General features: G+C 43.0%; 1 protein-coding gene across 5 annotated transcripts in view; it reads left to right on the top strand.

Annotated features, from left to right (window-relative positions):
* The window catches only part of LOC137373907 (spectrin beta chain, non-erythrocytic 1-like), a 362,769-nt gene that overhangs the window by 128,084 nt on the left and 210,327 nt on the right, over nucleotides 1–24,358 (top strand). The gene's annotated exons all lie outside the window — the stretch shown is intronic.

Consider the following 24,358-nt stretch of genomic DNA (forward strand, 5'->3'; position numbering starts at 1 on the left):
TAAGGCCAATAAGTGTGCAGCCATCTCCCTTTATAGGATCATGTTACAATTCAGGACAATACTTTCAAGTTAAAGAGCAATTGGTATTCCTCTACTAAATACAATACTGGAACAAGATTTCAATTATTCTAAAACCACTTGTCTCTGCATAGAGATTATTGTAAAATATTGCTTGGTAAATATATAAAAGCCAGAGCAAAATGTGTAGAATGATGACTGATGTCCACTTCAATGAGTAGATCCGAAGCATTTCTGCCCATGATTTTTAAGTCATTTGGAATCTAGCTATTATCACAATTTGCTTTGAGACTAGGTAGCTAACACACTACAGTAATGTGACCTTACTTTGTTTTGCTGTGTAGCCAGCCCTGTTAGTGAAATTGGTCATACCTGACATAGAAATCAAATGGTGGCAAACTAACTAAAACATACTGGTTTGTGTTATTCATATAGGAGAAACCAAAGCTCAGTAACTGTGTTATGGAATCTTTATCCCTTGCCAAGATAAAGATGTTATTGTTAGCAGATTTACTCTGTCATTATGTCCTTATTTTTGTATTTCCTTATAAACTATAATGGAAACTCCTACATAGTCTTGACTTGCTGCAATTACACCCCCTGCCAATGATAGTGTTGCAGCACCTCCAAAGGGGTGTTTGCAGTTCCCATTGTAAATGTATATGAAGAATTTTGTAATTTAAAAAAAGTTGACAAGTATACCTAGATGTAAGCTGTGCATTGTTCACTTCCTCCCATCGAATAGTTCTATCTGGAGAGCACTTATCCGTTTTTTTCCCAAATCCCTGCAGATAGATCCTTGTTACAGCCTGTTGAGTGTGATGCCATCTCTATACACTGCTCTTTCCAGACCCTGAGGATGCACTCACAGGTTTCATGGAGAGCAACATAACTTTTTGTGGCAGGGTGCTGTAAGTTATCTTCCTCTCAAGTTTGTGAATTGAAAACTGCAGTTCAGCATCCAGTGTGAGTTGCCCAGTGTGAATTTCCTAGCGTATCTTGGCAATTGCTGGTGATTCTGCTAACAGTTCTGGGTTCTTGCAGCTTTACAAGTCGATGGGATTTGATAAAAGGAAATGTGATGGCTAGGTTAGGTCGAACAGAGAAGTGTATTTGAATAGGGTGGTAAATCACGTGCATAAAATGTAATCTAAAATTTCAAGAGACCCTGTCTTCCTCTTCAGCAAGTCAGCTGTCTGCCAATTCTACAGTGCAGCATAGATTGAATTTCATACAGAGTCATAGAGAGATACAGCATTGAAACAGACCCTTCAGCCCACTGAGTCTGTGCCGACTAACAACCACCCATTTATACTAATCCTACATTAATCCCATATTCCCTACCTCATCCCCACCATTCTCCTACCACCTACCTACACTAGGGGCAATTTACAATGGCCAATTTACCTATCAACCTGCAAGTCTTTGGCTGTGGGAGGAAACTGGAGCACCCGGCGGAAACCCACGCAGTCACAGGAAAAACTTGCAAACTCCGCACAGGCAGTACCCAGAACTGAACCCGGGTCGCTAGAGCTGTGAGGCTGTGGTGCTAACCACTGCGCCACTGTGCCGCCCAGAGGTGTGGGATCATAGCTGATTGCAAGCCATCCATAAAGATAGAAAGAAAAACTTGCATTTATATAGCACTTTTCACGATTACCAGACATCCCAAAGCACTTTACAACCAATGAAGTACTTTTTTAGTGTTGTATTGTCTACTGTCATTGTTGTAATACCTACAGCAGCCAAATGTTCAATAGTTTATACCCACTGGAAAACATGGCTGGCATTTTGTTGAGAAGCTTACCATCTACAGAGTAATGTGCATTACAGAAATAGTATTAACATCCGAAGGAACATAAGGGAAGGGATAATTTTTTGTGTTTGTGCTTTCAGCTGAAATGAACTTTAAATAGTGAAAAGATTCTGTGCATTGCATGCTGAAATATCTGATATGTGCTTCAGTGGATGAGGTTGCCATCAAAGTGCAAGTTTGAAAAAAAATACTCCTATAACATTCACAATCATGAGCGTAAATTTCCAGTATGAAACTTGCAAATTAGATTTGTGTCTGAATTTCCCCAAGCTCTTAAGTGTGCTATTGGGGAGGAAATATGTCCACGCAGGGGAGGAAATTCTGAATTCTAGTTGCACAGGAGTGCTAGCCGTGTATCTTCTAGCAGCCAGATGAAGAAGCAGAAGGAGCTGTGGTATGGTACTTAATGCAGAGTGTCCTGAAGTGAGAGAGCAATATATATAAATCATCACTTTCATTTGAATGAAGTTAAATGTTAATATACACAAAAAAATGCTTCACGCAGGGGACAACTATGTTGAGTTATCCAGTCGCTCATTGTTGTGAAATAAAGTGGAATATCTACATCATGTTGTCTAATATCTTGTGCAATAGAATGAAGCATAGATTGAATTCTTAGAAGTATGGGGCCTACCATCCTTGACATGGCTGAACAATTGTCCCTGTGCCCCCCAATGTCCCTTGGGATGTTAATGCTATTTTGGTAAGTGCACGTTTTCTCTGAATGGATGTTGAGCTTCTTGAGGAATGGCATGTCATGGATGGTGTACATTTAGGATAGGTTTCACTGTTGTTAACTGAGTTTTTATTCTTGCCACTGCACTTACAAGAAGTAAATGTCAGCATGTTGTCATATCACCAGCAGATTTATATCACCTCTGCATTCTTTAGTTGATCATTGTGTTTTATTTTCCCCCCAGTATTTTTATATTTTACTCAGCCAGTTATTCTTTTAGTCCTCTTGCCTTTGACATTTTACTTCAAGTGGGGTAACTGGACAGTTTGAGACTTGAAGTGCCCCAGTTCAATCTGTGAAGAGAATTGGATTTCTGTAGGAAGCATTGGTTGAGCTAATTTTCTTTCCATCTGTGATGAAGGGTTTCACCTCACAGCCAGTCAAGAAATGGTAAAACTCACCCAATGATAAGAGGGTGATTTTAAATATCATTCATTGCTGCAAGTGTTGGAACTCTTTCAATGGCACTTTAACACTGCAGTGCTAAGCCTGTCAGAGTGCTTCAGCTGACACATTTCTTTCCAACAGGTTTGTCCTTGAGTCATCACAAAATGACCTGCAGTGCACACCAATAACTACAGCATTTAGCTGTAGGCATTTGAGTGGAATTTAAGTGCTCGTTCACGATGGCAGCTGCTTAATCTCAGTACTGGTTCTGTTTAATTATATCAATTACTTGTTGGTTCAGAGTTGTTTCAACCAGCTCACTCTTTAATCAAGGTGTCCGGAAACTCAATTTCTACTACTTTGCCCTTTAACAAAAGCCAATACAATCATGTTGTCCTTTGAACAAATACAATTTCCCTGCACACAAAAATAAAGTGCTATCATCAATAATTGTTGTTATTCAAAGATCCTGTTTTTGTGGGGTTAATTCTTTTTCCAAAACTGTCAGTTGCAACAAGTGACTCCAAATAGACTATTTTGTAAATTACAGCAGAGTAAAGCTAAGCAATAGCTTATCTCCTTTTCTTAAGGAAATGGGGAACTGGGTGCTGAAGTGGGATTTGAGTTAAAATCTAGCCCAAATTGATGGGATGAAAGGCTGTTGGCAATGAGGGTCCTATGAAGAATGAGTTTGGGCAGTCTCATTCCAGTACTTTTTAGGTATGGGACCACAGTACAGAACTATCCCTAATTTCGTATTATTTGGAAATTTTGCTCAGAGAGGCCACAGAAAGACTGGAATGGGAAGAAGAAAAAGATATCACACCAGTACAGTGAAAGATTTTCTTCAGAGGCTGTGTTTGAGGCATGTTAGTGGGTCAGAGGATGCCTAAAATGGGAAGAGTTCTATTTCCCAGCACTAACCTCACATTGAACATAAAAATGTAAAAACAAATACGATTAGCGAAGTCTGAGGCATTTGCAGCTCAATTTTACATTGTTAATGGGGAATTAATGGCATAGACTAGAATGTGAATGAAAACTTAATGTAGGACCAAACACAATTTATTTGGAAGGAGACTGCTGCAAATGTATGGGGAGCAAGGGATTTGCTGAATAAAACTATACTGCTTACAGGTGTTCCACTATCTTGTGTAGTTTCTGTGAATAGTTGCAGTTTGAATGGTGGCTGTTCCTGAATTAAATTTGTCCCTCAACATAAAATGTCACATTTGGGGGCTGTGTTTAGGATCTGACTACTGACTACCAACCACAAATGTTATGCCATATAAGGTCATGGAAATTAAACTAGAAAATGGAGTTTCATATTTCATTATTGCTAAGCACTCTAATGTTCATAAATGCCTTTCAAACTGATAGTAATACAGTCTGTGAGACAGGCCACCTGGAAGGACAAGGGCAGCAGACGCATGGGAACGCCACCTCCTGCAAGTTCCCCTCCAAGTTATTCACCACCCTGACTTGGAACTATTGCTGTCCCTTCACTGTCGCTGAGTCAAGTACCTGGAACTCACTTCCTAACAACACTGTGGATGTACCTACACCACATGGACTGCAGCGGTTAAAGAAGGTGGCGCAACACCACCTTCTAAAGGGAAATTAGGGATGGGTAATACATGCTGGGCTTGCCAGCGATGTTGACATCCCATGAACAAATAAAAAAAAGATTTAGTCTATATTTTATTCTTTGACAACTAGTTAAAAAGAAACTGAAAAAATGCCTGATGAACCAAGAAAGATGATTGGAAAAGACTCCCAGAAGGGATCTCCTTGATGCTATAATCAACATATTGCAGACAGATGAAGGAGGATTCAATTTTGGCTTATTGCATGACTACAACTGGAGTGACGAAGTTGTCACACTATCTATTAGAATGACCTGGTTATATAGAGAATTTATAACCGAGAAAGTTATGTTGCTACACAAGCTGTAAAGAATGTCCTTGAGGCTCAGTTTAACCAGGTCGTTCTAATAGTGTTACAACTTCTTCACTCCAGTTCCTGGTTCAGCAGGTTTTGTGTGAAGGCTCACCCACCAGGCATGCACATCAGGCAATTGCAGGCCTGCTGGGCACAATTTCTCATCCACAATGAGCAAAAAAAGTGTTGGGCAGCATGTCCACAGTTTCCTGATGTGCATGGCCTGCAGCAAGGCTCCCTACTGGCAGCATGTATTTAAAAAAATAGCTGTGTATTGTAACTCACCCAGTGATGAACTGTGGATGTTATGATAAATTGAACCCAATTGAGGCCATATAACTCTGTTAGAATAAATTATACCATTTTGTGAATCATAGTTATGCAATAACAAACAGTTATAACTGTTCTAATTGTCATGCTGAGAGTCAAATTATCTTTTTATTCAGTATTCTACACATTACATAGTGCGAGGAATGCAACTCTGCATCAGCATTCATTTCTCGCTTTTATTGATAAGCCAAGAGCTAACTGCTTTTAAACCAATGCTGCACTTTTACTTGGGCTATCGGCAGAATAATTTTGTTTTAAATTCTATTATTGGGATTGATTTAATCCACGATAACTAAATGGAGCAAATATAACATATTGAGATTACCATTTGAGATTGTTGTCAGCTGTGGCTCAGTTGGTAGCACCCTTGCCTTTGAGTCACAAGGTTCCAGGTTCCACTACAGGTCTTGAATACAAAAATCAAGGCTGACTCTCCAGTGCAATACTGAGGGAGCACTACACTGTCGGAGGTGCCGTCTTTTGGTTGAGACATTAAACCAAGGCTCCATCTGCCTGCTCAGGTGGATGTAAAAGATCCCAGGGCATTATTTCAAAGAAGAGTAGGGGAATTATCCCTGGTGTCCCGCTGGTGACGGAAAATCTAAAGAATAAAGTTTGTGCATTCTGTCAGGATATGGGGATATGCCAATGAAATGGAGATAATTCATGAATTATCTATGTGTTTCAGAATGAAATTCCTGAATGACAATTTGCTGAATGATTTAAATCAAGTTTTCAGGCCCCTTGTGCTAACTCTCCCTTTGTGGCTCAGCACCCTTTACTTAATCTATTTTAAATAAAAACAGAAATGCTGGAAATACTCAGCAGTTTAGGCAGCATCTCTGGAGAGGGAATTAGAGTTCATGTTTCAGGTTGCTGACCTTTTGTCAGAACTGGAAGAAGTTGGAGATTAAACAGTTTTTAAGGAAGTACATAGCCAGGGAAAGAAGAGGAGGAAAGAACTAAAGGGGATCACCAACTGTGATGGTATGGAAGACAAGAGTGATTAAATGACAAAAGGGATGAAGGTGCAAGGCAAAAGATGATTGTAATGAGACAAGGAAAGAAACAAATGATGGGTCTACAGGAGCTGTAAATGGCAATAGCAGCACCATTACCAATGCCTGCTGTCTGAAAAAATAGAAGCAGTGGTTATGATCTGAAACAACAGATCTTTCCTTCTGTTATTTCCTTCCTCTCTCCACTTTCCCTATGTACTTAAAAACTGTTACAACTCCAGTTCCTTCCAGTTCTGATAAAAGGTCATTGATTTTCATTATATGCTTCCTAATTGCTGCGCTAATAGATGGTGATAATATTTATTTATTTATTGGTACAGCACTGAAACAAGCCCTTCGGCCCACCAAGTCTGTGCCGACCAACAACCATCCATTTATACTAATCCTACATTAACCCCATATTCCCTACCACATCCCCACCACCTACCTACACTAGGGGCAATTTACAATGGCCAATTTACCTATCAACCTGCAAGTCTTTGGCTGTGGGAGGAAACCGGAGCACCCAGCGGAAACCCACACGGTCACAGGGAGAACTTGCAAACTCCGCACAGGCAGTACCCAGAACGGAACCCAGGTCACTGGAGCTGTGAAGCTGTGGTGCTAACCACTGTGCCACTGTGCTGCCCTAAATATGAGCTGCCCAAAAATTCTGAAGTCATAGCTTGTTATTAGATGAATTGTATGTTTTCATCATGTGTCTTTGGGACTGGTTCTTTCAATGAACTGTGAAGAATTAATGCAGACACCAGTATAAGTAAGTCATTTCTTGTCTTGCCAGATTTCAATTATCTAATATTTAAATTAACATTTTTTAAGAAGATATTCGAGGCCTTTTCAAGTTCCTTGGTGATTTTGTACAAAACTGATGTAATTTCAGATTATAGATCAGCATATGGAACTACATTATCTGCTTAACAACAGGGGAAAGATTGTCCTGCAGGCTTCTGACCCCCAGCATCAGGCTTAAATGGGGGTCAGAAGCTTGCATTGTGTGGGAGGCAGTCACTCACGTGATTTTCCCTGGATTGGCTAATTAGTGGTTAGAGGGTAGGCTCATAGTGCCAATTAAGGCAGGCTTTCGAAGGTGGAGGCAATAGGAGGCTCTCCAACTTGAAAGCAGCTGTAGGATGTAATGGCAGATTAGGGGGCAAGATGGAGGCACCCTCTCTAACTTGTTTAAAATTAAACTTGGACACTGCCTTTGCAGCTGGGTCACCATTGTGGAGGAGGAATCCCCTGCACAGGGTGACTTGTGGCTGCTGCTGAAGCCAGGCAGCCAGGAAGGGCTTCTAAGTCTACCTGGAGCACAGGAGTACAACAATGACTGCACTTCAAAAGTGCTTCATTGGCTGTAAGGTACTTTGAGATGCCCGTGGTTGTGAAAGACACACTATAAATGCAAGTCTTTTTTTCCCCTCCAGGCAGCTAACCTATTCCCCACCCCCCCACCATCTGTGGGGATCTGAAGGCCGGCTGGAAAATCCATGTTGGCCTCCGACAATAGGCCTTGAGGCCTTTAATTGGCTAAATAGGCTACCTGCCACTTGCCAGTAGGCCTACTGCCCTCCCCACCCCCCACCCCTCCCTTTCCTGCCTCTGAGAAAATGGCCAGGGGGTGCAATGGAGCCAGAGAACTGGCACACAGGCTGGCGGTGTGAAATTCTGCGCCCATCCTCTCTATTCTAGCCTAGGTGTCAAATACCAAATAATAGTGGGCAGGATTTCCTGTAGCAGGGCATCCGCTGTTAGTTAGACTTGCCTCTGCACACTTCAGTTCAAAACCTTTTTCCCCACAAAGTTGCAAGTTGATGGTGCAGTGAGAGAAACAGGGTATCTGGTACCTGAGTTTAGTTTAGTTTAGAGATACAGCACTGAAACAGGCCCTTCGGCCCACCGAGTCTGTGCCGACCATCAACCACCCATTTATACTAATCCTACACTAAGCCCATATTCCTACCACATCCCCACCTGTCCCTATATATTTCCCTACCACCTACCTATACTAGGGGCAATTTATAGTGGCCAATTAACCTATCAACCTGCAAGTCTTTGGCATGTGGGAGGAAACCGGAGCACCCGGAGGAAACCCACGCAGACACAGGGAGAACTTGCAAACTCCGCACAGGCAGTACCCAGAATCGAACCCGGGTCCCTGGAGCTGTGAGGCTGCGGTGCTAACCACTGTGCCGCCCCTGTAAATGGGGGCAACCAATAAGGTATCTCAACCAATCAGATTTAAGTATTGGGAAATGAATACAGGAAGAACTGAGGGGAAGGGCTAATTAAAGGCTCAATTCAATGTCAGATCAGAGACATAAAGAGAAATAAAGAGGCAGATTGGGTTAAGAGAGGAAAAAAATTGGCAGAAACGAAAGGTCAGGAAAAAAAAGTCAATTTAAAACTTGACAGTTTTCAAACCTCACTGAAATATTCAAAACCTGAAGCATGGAGGCTCCACATTTGTAATAGTTAATTTTCAGGGCCAGAGAAGTTGATTGAGAGTAATTAATGCTCATTTAAAGGGTGCATTCTCTTGTAGTGATAAGACTTAACTCTGACAATTTAATGGGCAATTAATTGACAAGTATGCAACTACTGAAAAAAGAGTGGCTCGAGACGAGATGCCAGACTCGCAAAACTGAATGCTGAGTGGCGCAACCCTCAGGTATTGACATTTAACAGTGCATCTACCCCTCGCCTCAAGTTGCTGTTCCATTTATTTATCCATAAATAACAGTGTGCACCATTAACCTTGCTGTTATTTTGACAGCAAATTCTGGCCGACATGCATTCTGTGACTGAACCAGGAGAGTGGTGTTCTGTGTGTCTCATATGTAGAAAAAAGGGTCCAGTTTCCCAGATACCCTTGAATTTGATTGTCACAAATATAAACAAAATGTTTAAAACTATTTTTGAAAACTCAGATTTCAATACTACAGGATGGTAAAAGCAAAATACTGCAGATGCTGGAAATCTGAAATAAAAGCAAGAAATGCTGGAAATACTCAGCAGGTTTGGCAGCATCTGTGGAGAGAGAAGCAGAGTTAACGTTTCAGGTCAGTGACCCTTCATCAGAACTGGCAAAGGTTAGAAATGTAATGGGTTTTAAGCAAATAAAGTGGCGGGTGGGGCCAAACATAACAAAAATGAAGCTGTTGATAGGACAGGGTCACAGAGAATAACTGACCGGAGCAAAAGCAAACGTATGTTAATGGTGTGTTGAAAGACAAAGCGTTAGCGCAGAGAGGGTGTTAATGGACAGAAAAATGAACAGCCCTGGCCAAAAGCAGAGGGGAACACATAGTAAGAAAAATGAATGATGAAACAAACACAGATAAAGAAAAAAAAACCTGAAAATAAAAAAGGGGGGCCCGTCATGCTCTGAAATGATTGAACTCAATGTTCAATCCAGAGGCTGTAGCATGCCTAATCGGTAAATGAGATGCTGTTCCTCGAGCTTGCGTTGATGTTCACTGGAACACTGCAGCAAGCCCAGGACAGATATGTGGGCATGAGAGCAGGGGGCGGGGGTCGTGTTGAAATGGCAAGCAACCGGAAGCTGGGGGTCATGCTTTCGGAATGAGTGGAGGTGTTCCTCAAAGTGGTCACCCAATCTGCGTTTGGTCTCCCCAGTGTAGAGAAGGCCACATTGTGAGCAGTGAATACAGTATACTAAATTGAAAGAAGTACAAGTAAATTGCTGCTTCACCTGAAAGGAGTGTTTGGGTTTTGGACACTAAGGAGGTAAGAGGGCAGGTGTTGCACCTCCTGTGATTCTTGGGAAGGTTCCATGGGAAGGTGAAGAGGTGTTGGGGGTAATGGAGGAGTGGACCAGAGTGTGGTGGAGGGAATAATCCCTTTGGAATGCTGACGGGAGGGGAGGGGAAAAAGTGTTTGGTAGTGGCATCACGGTGGAAATGGCGGAGGATGAACCTTTGGATGTGGAGGCTGATGGGGTGGAAAGTGAGGACAAGGGGAACCCTGTTGTGGTTCTGGGAGGGAGGGGAAGGGGTGAGTGTAGAGGTGCGGGAAATGGGCTGGACACGGTTGAGGGCCCTGTCAACCACAGTGGGGGGAATCCTTGGTTGAGGAAAAATGAAGACATATCAAAAGCGCTGTTGTGGAAGGTTGCATCGGAGACGGAGAAACTGGGAGAATGTAATGGAGTCCTTACAGGATGCAGAGTGTGAAGGAGTGTAGTTGAGGTAGCTATGGGAGTCGGTGGGCTTATAATGAATATTAGTGTCTACTCTGCTTCTTTCCACAGATGCTGCCAGACCTGCTGAGTATTTCCAGCATTTCTTGTTTTTATTACAAAGGAAGACGGTTGTGGTTTTTTTGGAGGTCAATCGTTGCAGTCCCAGGACATCACTGCAGGAGTTCCTTAAGGTAGTGTCCTAGGCCCAACCATCTTCAGCTGCTTCATCAATGACCTTCTCTCCATCATAAGGTCAGAAGTGGGTATGTTTGCTGATTGCGCAATGGTTCGGCACCATTCGCGACTCCTCAGATACTGAAGCAGCCCATATCTATATGCAGCAAGACCTGGACAACATTCATGCCACACAAGTACCAGGCAATGACCATCTCAAACAAGGGAGAATCTAACCATCTCCCCTTGACATTCAATGGCATTATCATCACTGAATCCCACACTATCAACATCCTGGGTGTCACCATTGGAACTGGAATAGCCACATAAATACTGTGGCTACAAGAGAAGGTCAGAGACAGGGAATTCTGTGGTGAGTAACTCACCTCCTGTCTCCCCAGTGCCTGTCCACCACCTACGAGGCACAAGTCAGGAGTGTGATGGAATACTCTCCACTTGCCTGGATGGGTGCAGCGCCTACAACACTCAAGACGCTCAACACCATCCAGGACACAACAATCCACTTGATTAGCGCCCCATGCACCACCATAAACATTGACTCCCTCCACCACAGATGCACAGTGGCATCTACAAGATGCACTGCAACAACTCGCCAAGGTTCCTTTGACCACACCTTCACATAGAAGGAAAAGGGCAGCATATGTATGGGAACACCCCCCACCTGCAAGTTTCCCTCCAAGCCACACGCCATCCTGACTTGGAACTATATCGCTGTTCCTTCACTGTACCTGGGTCAAAATCCTGGAACTCCCTTCCTAACAGCATTTTGGTATACCTACATCCCAATGATTGCAACGGTTCAAGAAGGCAGCTCACCACCACCTTCTCAAGGGCACTTACGGATGGACAATAAATGCTGCCCTAGCCAGTGCCGTCCACATCCCCTAAATGAAAAACTAAAAAAATTGTTAATGGGAACAGTTTTTCCTTGTCTAACTTATCTAAGCCTGTCATAATTGTGTACACCTCTATTAAATCTTTCCTCAATCTCCTTTGTTCTAAAAAGAACGAACTCAGCCTTTCCAATCTAACAATGTAACTAAAATCCTTCCTCTCTGGAACCATTCTGGTAAATCTCCTCTGCACTTTCTCAAGGATCCTCACATCCTTCCTGAAGTGTGGTGACTAGAACTGGACGCAGTACTCTTTTGGGGCCGATCCAGTGCTTTATAAAGGTTCAGCATAACTTCCAGCCTTTTGTCGTCAATGCCTTCAGTTATGAAGCCCAAGATCCCATCTGCTTTCCTGGCCACTCTCTCAATATGTCTTGTCATCTTCAAAGATCTATACACGTGCACCTCCAGGTCCCTCTGTTCCTGTACATTCTTTAGAACTGTGCCATTAAGCATATCTTGCCTCTCCCTATTCCTTCTGCCAAAATGCATCACCCACCTTACACTTGTCAGTATTAAATTCCATCTGCCACCTGTCTGCCCACTCCACTACCCTATCCATGTCCTCTTGCAGGCGGTTCGTATCATCCTCACTGTATGCTGCACCGCCAGGTTTGGTGTCAGCAAATTTTGAGGTTCTACTCTCTTCCAAGATCCAAGTCATTTATATATAGCAAAAAGAGCAGTGGTCCCAGCACTGACCCTTGGGGAACACCACTGTCTACCATCCTCCAGTCTGAAAAGCAACCATTCACTACAACTTGCTGTTTTCTGTCCTTAAGCTATTTTTTAAAATCCATTTGGACACTGACCCTCCTATTCCATGAGCTTCAATTTTGTTAACCAGCCTTTTATGTGGTACCTTATTAAATGCTTCCTTAAAATCCATATAAACAGCATCCACTGCATTCCTTTTTTTTTAGAACATTACAGCGCAGTACAGGCCCTTCGGCCCTCGATGTTGCACCGACCTGTGAAACCATCTGACCTACACTATTCCATTTTCATTCATATGTCTATCCAATGACCACTTAAATGCCCTTAAAGTTGGCGAGTCTACTACTGTTGCAGGCAGGGCGTTCCACGCCCGTACTACTCTCTGAGTAAAGAAACTACCTCTAACATCTGTCCTATATCTATCACCCCTCAACTTAAAGCTATGTCCCCTCGTGTTTGCCATCACCATCTGAGGAAAAAGACTCTCACTATCCACCCTATCTGACCCTCTGATTATCTTATATGTCTCTATTAAGTCACCTCTCCTCCTCCTTCTCTCCAACAAAAACAACCTCAAGTCCCTCAGCCTTTCCTCGTAAGACCTTCCCTCCATACCAGGCAACATCCTAGTAAATCTCCTCTGCACCCTTTCCAAAGCTTCCACATCCTTCCTATAATTCGGTGACCAGAACTGCACACAATACTCCAGGTGCAGCCTCACCAGAGTTTTGTACAGCTGCAGCATGACCTCGTGGCTCCGAAACTCGATCCCCCTACTAATAAAAGCTAACACACCATATGCCTTCTTAACAGCCCTTTTAACCTGGGTAGCAACTTTCAGGGATTTATGTACCTGGACACCAAGATCTCTCTGCTCATCTACACTACCAAGAATCTTCCCATTAGCCCAGTACTCTGCATTCCTGTTATTCATTCCAAAGTGAATCCCTCACACTTTTCCGCATTAAACTCCATTTGCCATCTCTCAGCCCAGCTCTGCAGCCTATCTATGTCTCTCTGTACCCTACAACATCCTTCGGCACTATCCACAACTCCACCGACCTTCGTGTCATCCGCAAATTTACTAACCCACCCTTCTACACCCTCTTCCAGGTCATTTATAAAAATGACAAACAGCAGTGGCCCCAAAACAGATCCTTGCGGTACACCACTAGTAACTAAACTCCAGGATGAACATTTGCCATCAACCACCACCCTCTGTCTTCTTTCAGCTAGCCAATTTCTGATCCAAAGCTCTAAATCACCTTCAACCCCATACTTCCGTATTTTCTGCAATAGCCTACCGTGGGGAACCTTATCAAACGCCTTACTGAAATCCATATACACCACATCCACTGCTTTACCCTCATCCACCTGTTTGGTCACCTTCTCGAAAAGCTCAATAAGGTCTGTGAGGCACGACCTACCCTTCACAAAACCTTGCTGACTATCGCTAATGAGCTTATTCTTTTCAAGATGATTATAAATCCTGTCTCTTATAACCTTTTCCAACATTTTACCCACAACCGAAGTAAGGCTCACAGGTCTATAATTACCAGGGCTGTCTCTACTCCCCTTCTTGAACAAGGGGACAACATTTGCTATCCTCCAGTCTTCCGGCACTATTCCTGTCGACAATGACGACATGAAGATCAAGGACAAAGGCTCTGCAATCTCCTCCCTGGCTTCCCAGAGAATCCTAGGATAAATCCCATCTGGCCCAGGGGACTTATCTATTTTCACACTTTCCAAAATTGCTAACACCTCCTCCTTGTGAACCTCAATCCCATCTAGCCTAGTAGTCTGAATCTCAGTATTCTCCTCGACAACATTTTCTTTCTCTACTGTAAATACTGACGAAAAATATTCATTTAACGCTTCCCCTATCTCCTCTGATTCCACACACAACTTCCCACTACTATCCTTGATTGGCCCTAATCTAACTCTAGTCATTCTTTTATTCCTGATATACCTATAGAAAGCCTTAGGATTTTCCTTGATCCTATCCGCCAATGACTTCTCGTGTCCTCTCCTTGCTCTTCCTAGCTCTCCCTTTAGATCCTTCCAGGCTAGCTTGTAACTCTCAAGCGCCCTAACTGAGCCTTCACGTCTCATCCTAATGTAAGCCTTCATCTTCCTCTTGACAAGCGCTTCAACTTCTTTAGTAAACCACGGCTCCCTCGCTCGACAACTTCCTCCCTGCCTGACAGGTACATACTTATCAAGGACACGCAGTAGCTGCTCCTTGAATAAGCTCCACATTTCGATTGTGCCCATCCCCTGCAGTTTCCTTCCCCATCCTACGCATCCTAAATCTTGCCTAATCGCATCATAATTTCCTTTCCCCCAGCTATAATTCTTGCCCTGCGGTATATACCTGTCCCTGCCCATCGCTAAGGTAAACCTAACCGAATTGTGATCACTATCACCAAAGTGCTCACCTACATCTAAATCTAACACCTGGCCGGGTTCATTACCCAGTACCAAATCCAATGTGGCATCACCCCTGGTTGGCCTGTCTACATACTGTGTCAGAAAACCCTCCTGCACACACTGGACAAAAACTGACCCATCTAAAGTACTCGAACTATAGTATTTCCAGTCGATATTTGAAAAGTTAAAGACCCCCATAACAACTACCCTGTTACTCTCGCTCCTGTCGAGAATCATCTTCGCTATCCTTTCCTCTACATCTCTGGAACTATTCGGAGGTCTATAGAAAACTCCCAACAGGGTGACCTCGCCTCTCCTGTTTCTAACCTCGGCCCATACTACCTCAGTAGACGAGTCCTCAAACGTCCTTTCTGCCGCTGTAATACTCTCCTTGATTAACAATGCCACACCGCCCCCCCCCCCCCTTTTACCATCTTCTCTGTTCTTACTGAAACATCTAAATCCCGGAACCTGCAACATCCATTCCTGCCCCTGCTCTACCCATGTCTCCGAAATGGCCACAACATCGAGATTCCAGGTACCAACCCATGCTGGTTGGTACCTTCATCAACCTTCTCTGTTCGTCCATCAGAAAAGTCAATTAGATTTGTCAAGCATGATATGCCTTTTACAAGTCCATGTTGACTGTCCGTAATTAACTCAAACCTCTCTAAGTGTCCGTTGATATTTTCCCTGATTATTGTTTATAAAACTTTACACACCACTGATCTTAAACTAACTGGCCTGTAGTTGCTCCAACTGTCCTTGCACCCTTTCTTGAATCAGGGTGTCACATTTGCCACTCTCCAATCCTCTGGCACCTCCCCCAAATCCAGGGAAGATTGGAAGATTGGGAAGCCGTTTCGCTATCTTCATCCCCACTTCCTTTAGTAACGTAGGATGCAAGCCATCCAGACCAGGTGACTTATCTATCCTAAGCACAGCCAGCCCTTTAGTACCTTCCCCATTCAATTTTTACCCTATCCATTGTCTTTACACTCTCTGCTTCTACTGATGTTTTGTCAGCTTCCGTTTCCTTAGTGAACACTGATACAAAGTACTCATGAAATATATTAGCCTTGCCCTGTACCTCTAAGCATATATTACCCTCATTGGCCCTAATAGGTCCACTCCACCTTTTACTTCTCGCTGACCATTTACTTGCCGGTAGAAGATCTTTGGCTTCCCTTTTATATTGACTACCAATCTATTCCCATATTCTCTCTTTCCCAGTCTTAATTTCCTCTTCCCCGTCTCTCTCAACTTATTGCATACGGCTTGGTTCTCACTTGATGAGTCCGCCTAACATGCATTATACAACCTCTTTTTTGTTTCATCATAAGCTCTATCTCCCTCATCATCCAAGGAGCCCTGTTCTTGGTTCCCTTACCTTTCGCCCTTGTTGGAATGTTCCTGGCCTATGCCTGAAGCACCTCTTAAAGATAACCCATTGTTCTGATACAGCTCTGTCAGTCTTTGGTTCCATTCTACCCTGGCTAGATCCCTTCTCATCATGTTGAAATTAGCCCTCTTTCAATCTCGACATTCTACCTTATTTGGTTCCTTGCTTTTCTGTATTATTAGTCTAAACCTTATGATACGATGATCACTCTTACCCAAGTGCTCCCCAACAGACACTTGGTCCACTTGGCCCACCTCATTTCTCAGCACCAGATCCAACAATGCCTTTTTCCTAATTGGGCTGGGACCATACTGATCAAGGAAGTTCTCTTGAACACATTTCAGAAATTCCTCCCCCTCCTTACCCTTTACTCTAAAATTATCCCAATCGATATTTGGGTAGTTAAAGTCCCCAGTATCACCACTCTATAGTTTGTGCACATCTCTGTGATTTCCCTACAGATTTGCTCCTCTATCTCTCTCTCCCTCTCTCAGTATTTGGAGACCTCTCGAATACCCCGAGTAATGTGATTGTATCCTTTTTGCTCCGCAACTCTAACCAAAGGGATTCTGTCCTTGCCCCTTCAAGGACATCCTCCCTTTCCAGTACTGCAATGTCTTTGCTGATCAGGACTGCCACGCCATGTCCCTTTTTCCCTTCTCTATCTTTTCTGAACACTTTATATCCTTGTATGTTAGGCGCCCAGTCCTCGGAATTTTTAAGCCACAGTTCCATTATTGTCACTACATCATATTCCCATACTGCTATTTGTGCATGTAGCTCACCAACTTTATTCGACACGCTTCTTGTGATTACACACATGCATCATAATCCTGTCTTTGCATTCCTCATAATCCTTCTTAGTCCACCTCCATCTGACACGGAACTACTCCCTTCTGTAGTGATGTCTAGCTCTGGCCCTACCTAATACTTTGCCATTTCCTACTCTAGTGCTATCTTTCTCTTCCAATTCTATGTGCACCTTGGTGTTCCTCTCTTGTGTTATCTCCTGGTTCCCACACCCCTGCCAAGCTATTTAAACCCTCTCCAATAGCACTAACAAATTGCTGCACAAGTAAATTTGTCACAGCAGTGTACAGGATTTATGAGAAAAAGGAGCAGGCTATGTGTTGGAGAAAGAAAGTCAGGGACATTGTACATATGTGTGTGTGAGAAAAAGCGTGAGATGGGGTGTTAAATTTGAACAGTTTTTCTACAAATTGGATTTAAGTTTGCAACAGTTTACTGCTGCTCGCTGTAATTACATCGTGACTGAAATGTTCACTGCACCTAAATGAAGTAGTTTGTGTCGAAAGCCAAATGATGCACTTTCATTTTGCAGCAAAGCCCACTGTTTAATCAATAGAAATCTCCTCCCAGCAAAGCATACAACTTGCATTGACTTGCGATTTTTCTATTGGATCTGTTCCAGCCAATGACAAATGGATCACAAAATGTCATGTCAGGTAGAGTTAAGATTAAACATTAACCAAACACAGTAAAATATTTGCCAGCTTTGATTGGGGCAGTTTGGATTTGAAGTTTTCAATCGCGTAGCTGGATTTTAGGTTAAGGTTTCTGATAGGAGATTGAAATTCAGACTGTCCAATTGGACAATCAGCAGCAATATTTGATTATTAGAATTGCAGCAGAACTTAATAACACACTGCTAAGTGCAAAGTCAGTAACTGCAACCTGTGTCTCTTGCAACTACTTTTTCATGTGAGACTTGTATTGGTTGAACAGAAGCTTCATGTTTACTTTTTAACTCTGAATTGTGGATCTTTCTGGAAACTGAAATTTGAAGAAGTGTGTAGTATGAATTTGAGATTAAAAGACCTATTTTTGGCTGGTTGCAGTGGTCCTGTTGGCCCAATTATCTGGTTGAATCATGACCAGATATTGCTGAAGAAAAGAGACACGCTATTGAGCTTTTCATCCTGTACTCGTCAGGACAGATGCAAGAATGCCAGATTTCAAACGGAGCAACAATTTATACTGCATGAGAAAAGGGTGCTGATTGGTTGACAAGTCGACTCTGGTCGAGGTGTTACCATGGCGAATGCTCCAGGGATCTATTGTTCCCAGTTTCTGTTTAATTTGAAAAAAGGCACAACACCTGGCCATGCTGCTTTTGCCTGTGTATGAATTATATGTAACCTCTAGCAAGTGTAAGTGAGCCACATTGTGAGCCCCACTGATCATCTTAATTTGATTGTTAGTGTAATTCTTAGCACTCGGGATTGTTCTGCAAGTGGTGTCCAATTACGGAATCACATTTAACGATAGACATTGGGTCCTGAATTTTTTAAGTACTGGATGGTTGAGTACAATCAGTACTCTGCCCATTGTGAACAGCCGAAGAGATATACTGTTGGATACGATCCACCTGTCACTGGGATGTACAGCCTGTGTACCTGGCATTGCATTGGCACTGAAATTCATATACCACATTATTCACTTATGTGGTCAGCAGAACGTCTTTTTGGCTTGACGGCAGCATCCTGTTAGCGGAAAATACCACTTGTATTGCTACTGCATGGTAGCCGTGTGAAATGACTTGCTTCACCTGTTGCTCAAAGTTTTGAGACCCCTTACCCTCCCAGGATAATTTGAGGTAAACTTGGCACTTTTTAGGTCCGAAAGTGGCGGCCTTAGGCCTGTTTGTGAGTATGCGCGATACACAGCTGTCAATGATCTGATCAGTGTAGCCATTATCCCGCAGGATAGCTTTGATGTGCCCTATTTTGCCATCAAGCTTGCATGGTGAGCAAATGGCTTGGGCCCTATTTGCGAAATTGCTGATAATGCCAATGTTAAAACGTGTGGAGCTGTAGGAATCCCAATGTGTTTATTGACCAGTGAAGGTAGGCTTATAGTTGACAGTAGTAGAGAACCCATTAGTGGATTTGTCAACTAGCACGTCGAGGAAAGGATTAGACCGTTCCATTTCGAAGGTGAATTTGAGCACAGGATGGAGCAAATTAAAGTGCATAAGTAAATTCTTACATGCAGCTACAGATTCAAATATAGCAAACGTATCATCCACGTATCAGAAAAATGCAAGCGGTAGGAGGTTAGCGGTCATTCCAGAGAAAAAACTTTTCTCGTGGAAACTGACAAAAATGTTAGTGAAAGCTGGGCCTAGAGGGGTTCCCATGGCAAAACCATCTGTTTGGGCATACATGGTGTCATTAAAACTGAACGTAAATGCACGAGTTGCTAAGTTCATAGGTTCAGTCAGTACAGATTCAGAAAATGGCAGCGTGTCTAGATTGAACAAAGAACAAAGAAAATTACAGCACAGGAACAGGCCCTTCGGCCCTCCAAGCCTACGCCGATCCAAATCCTCTATCTAAACCTGTCGCCTATTTTCTAAGGGTCTGTATCTCTTTGCTTCCTGCCCATTCATGTATCTGTCTAGATACATCTTAAAAGACGCTATCGTGCCCGTGTCTACCACCTCCGCTGACAATGCATTCCAGGCACCCACCACCCTCTGCGTAAAGAACTTTCCACGTATATCCCCCCTAAACCTTTCCCCTCTCAATTTGAACTCGTGTCCCCTTGTCATTGAATCCCCCACTCTGGGAAAAAGCTTCTTGCTATCCACCCTGTCTATACCTCTCATGATTTTGTACACCTCAATCAGGTCCCCCCTCAACCTCCGTCTTTCTAATGAAAATAGTCCTAATCTACTCAACCTCTCTTCATAGCTAGCGCCCTCCATACCAGGCAACATCCTGGTGAACCTCCTCTGCACCCTCTCCAAAGCATCCACATCCTTTTGGTAATGTGGCGACCAGAACTGCACGCAGTATTCCAAATGTGGCCGAACCAAAGTCCTATACAACTGTAACGTGACCTGCCAACTCTTGTACTCAATACCCCGTCCGATGAAGGAAAGCATGGCGTATGCCTTCTTGACCACTCTATTGGCCTGCGTTGCCACCTTCAGGGAACAATGGACCTGAACACCCAAATCTCTCTGTACATCAATTTTCCCCAGGACTTTTCCATTTACTGTATAGTTCACTCTTGAATTGGATCTTCCAAAATGCATCACCTCGCATTTGCCCTGATTGAACTCCATCTGCCATTTCTCTGCCCAACTCTCCAGTCTATCTATATTCTGCTGTATTCTCTGACAGTCCCCTTCACTATCTGCTACTCCACCAATCTTAGTGTCGTCTGCAAACTTACTAATCAGACCACCTATACTTTCCTCCAAATCATTTATGTATATCACAAACAACAGTGGTCCCAGCACGGATCCCTGTGGAACACCACTGGTCACACGTCTCCATTTTGAGAAACTCCCTTCCACTGCTACTCTCTGTCTCCTGTTGCCCAGCCAGTTCTTTATCCATCTAGCTAGTACACCTTGGACCCCATGCGCCTTCACTTTCTCCATCAGCCTACCATGGGGAACCTTATCAAACGCCTTACTGAAGTCCATGTATACGACATCTACAGCCCTTCCCTCATCAATCAACTTTGTCACTTCCTCAAAGAATTCTATTAAGTTGGTAAGACATGACCTTTCCTGCACAAAACCATGTTGCCTATCACTGATAAGCCCATTTTCTTCCAAATGGGAATAGATCCTATCCCTCAGTATCTTCTCCAGCAGCTTCCCTACCACTGACGTCAGGCTCACCGGTCTATAATTACCTGGATTATCCCTGCTACCCTTCTTAAACAAGGGGACAACATTAGCAATTCTCCAGTCCTCCGGGACCTCACCCGTGTTTAAGGATGCTGCAAAGATATCTGTTAAGGCCCCAGCTATTTCCTCTCTCGCTTCCCACAGTAACCTGGGATGATTGCCATGATATAGTGATGCGGTGCAAATGTCTATGGCTTTCTTGAGTGGCACATTAGTGCATAGGCTCACAATGTCAAATGAGCACACAGACACAGCATTGCCATCGATATGTGATTGTTGAACAATCCCAAGTGTGCTAAGAATTACGCTAACAAACAATTTAAAATTATTAGTCGGGCTTGCAATGTGGCTCACTTATGCTTGCTAGAAGCTACATATATTCATAGGTAGGAATCTGTCCTTTGCAGGCAGAAGGAACATGTCCAAGCGTTGTGCCTTTTTTTGAATTAAACAAAAGCATCCTCCATGACAACATCGCGACCAATCAGTGTCAACTCCCTTTTTTCATGCAGATTAAATTGTTGCTGTCTTTGAAATTTGATATTCCTGTGTCTGACTTGATGAGTGCAAGATGAAAAGCTTCAACAATGTGTCACTTCTTTCCAGCAATACTCAAATTCCATAATACCAAGTGACTATTTGAATGACCGCATAATCTGTTTTTACAGGTGTTGGTTGAGGGAGGTTTTGAACTTTAGACTTCTCTGTTTCCAGACCCAGATTTGTAGACATGTAATGGATAAAAGTTGCAGGGACTTCCTTCTATGCAGGTTTGTATGATCCTATTATTCACAGCTTTGTCTTGGAGGAAGAGTAGTAATGTTGAGATGTTGAAGTTGGAAGTGCACATTAAGACAACCAAGTGACCACCCTGCATCCTTGCCTTCTGTGTGCAAATGAACATGCATTATGCAGGTTCTGTTACAACTTTCCTTTGTTCCTTTGTGGATACTTTGTATACTGCCTCGGTAAAGCTTTAAGAGATTGTGTGAAATTGGTGACTTTCATGCTTTTCCTGTCTACTTTGTATCAGTAAATGCTTAACTTTTAGATCGGTAGATTTTCTGATTCTGCCAAAGTTTTTCTATTCTCCCCAGCCTCTTTGGATGTTGGATACTGCATTGAGTCTAACCTGGCAAGTCCTAAGAATTTTAGAGTGGTCTCCTGTGAGAAGGGTTCCTTTCTCTGCCAAACAGGGCAACCCGCTTTTCACACTGTTCATGCAGCAATATGCTACTCAGTTGCATTGGAGAAGTGAAGGACCTTGTGGGTGCATTAAACCACCTTCCTTCTTCATTCATTCACATTGTAGTCCTAATAAATACACCGCTACAGGTCTTAAATGGATGCAGCTGTGTGCAGCACACCCTAGCCCCGCATTTTGTGAACTCTTGGTTATAGGCGAATTCTGGCTTGAGATCTTTGAGCATATAATGAGGCTGATTCCAAAAAAATTGGGCAATGCAGCCGTTTGCAACTTGTGCAAGCACAAAGTTTATTGTGACCCAGTTTCATCTTCCCAGTGTTTGACTGAAGAGGTTTTTTACTCATTCATGAGAGGTCAGCATCATTGACAAGGTCAGCATTTATTGCCCATCCCTAATTGCCCTTGAGAAGGTGATGGTGAGCCACCGCCTTCAACCACTGCAGTCCATGTGGTGTAGGTGCACCCACAGTGCTGTTAGGAAGGGAGTTTCAGGTTGTTGACTCAGTGACAGTGAAGGAATGCCGTTATAGTTACAAGTCAGGATGGTGTGTGGCTTGAAGGGGAACTTGCAGGTGATGGTGTTCCCATGTGTCTGCTGCTCTTGCCCTTCTCGGTGGTAGTGATCATGGGTTTGGAAGGTGCTTTTAAAGAATACTTGGCAAGTTGCAGCAGTGCATCTTGTGGTTGGTACACACGACTGTCACTATGCAGCCAATCAAGTGGGCTGATTTGTCCTGGATTGTGACAAGCTGCTTGAGTGTTGTTGGAGCTGCACTCATCCAGGCAAGTGGAGAGTATTTCATTGCACTCCTGTTTTGTGCTTTGTAGATGTTGGACAGGTGGGCAGGCTTTGGGGAGTCAGGAGGTGAGTTACTCACTGCAGAATTCCCAGCTCTGACCACCTCTTGTAGCCACAGTATTTAAACGGCTGGTGCAGTTAAGTTTCTGGTCAATGATAACACCTAGGATGTTCATGGTGGTGGATTCAGTGATGGTAATGCTGTTAAACATCAAGGGGAGGTGGTTTTGCTGGAGATGGTCATTGCCGAGTAGTTGTGTAGTGCAAATGTTACTTACCACTTCTCAGCTCAAGCCTAAATGTTTATCCAGGTCTTGCTGCATGCAGGCATGGACTGCTTCAGTATCTGAGGAATTACGAATGGTACTGAGCAATGTGCAAACATCAGTGAACATCCACAGTTCTGAACATATGATGGGAAGGAAGGTCGTTGATGAAGCAGCTGAAGATGGTTGGGCCTAGGACACTTTCCTGAGGAAATCCTACAGCAATGTCCTGGGCTGAAATGAATAGCCTCCAACAACCACAAGCATCTTTCTTTGTGCCTTTAACAATCAGCAAAAATCATCACTGCTTCATTTCCAAAGTTTCTGGCCAAATTCTCTTAAAGTCACCATGCCCCAAGAGTGGAAATTCAGAGAGAGCTTGCTGATATACGTGATTTAAAAAGCATTTTATGTGAAGTTGCACTAAATTTCCTTTCATTGTTTTCTTTCTTCAGTTTTAAAATAGACAACAGAATTGAATTTTGGTTTTGCTTACAGGTGCGGCAGCATTCTGATTGCACAGGGAGTGCAAACCTGAATCCGGTTTCTGATAATTACTCCATGTTGCCTACAAATATTGTTGCCATAGGGAGAGCACTCCTCCTCATTTGGTTGCTGTGTTCAAAGTCCAATTAACTTGGCAAAATCTACTTTCTCTGTATTAACTTTGTTTTTAGTCGCCGACATCTTGTAACCTGTGTGGCTTGTAAATTGTCTTGTGGGCATAATTTTCATGCTCATTTTAAGATGTACTCAGTTGCAAAGAGCAAAAAGTGCAGTCACAAAGTAACAGTTGCTGCTGCCATTTTTGTGACAGTTCTTCAGAATTTTGTCCTTGCAAGTGAAATAGAATCATTTTTAAAACAAAACACAATAAGTATTACAAGTAGGACATTTTCATTACTACTTGTGAACTTGTATATCTTAGTCCAGAATTTCCCAAATTGTTGTGTAGAATAATGATATCGGGTGGGGTGGGAATGGTGGTGTGGGTTTGAGGATGAAGTATAAGGAGCACAGGCTGGTTAAAACTGTCGTAGAATTCCTCTTTATTTTCAATGAGGCTTATCAAATTCCAGTGCCTGAGAGATTGCCAACATAAAAATGGTTATTCTCTGGATGTAGTTCAACTTTAGCTGTAAACCACTTTTAATTTATTTTCATGTTAAAGTTTTATAACTGATATGATTCTGTGAGCAGATGCATATAGTGTTATTTTGTGTGTATAGAAACAATTGATGATGCAATTGAAGATTTTGCTAATTTTAGTATGCAGAGTTAATTTTAATTAAAAATAGTGCGCATTTTTATTTTCCATATGAATAGAAA

This window comes from Heterodontus francisci, chromosome 9 (genome assembly GCF_036365525.1).
Source record: "Heterodontus francisci isolate sHetFra1 chromosome 9, sHetFra1.hap1, whole genome shotgun sequence".
Lineage (NCBI taxonomy): Eukaryota > Metazoa > Chordata > Chondrichthyes > Heterodontiformes > Heterodontidae > Heterodontus > Heterodontus francisci.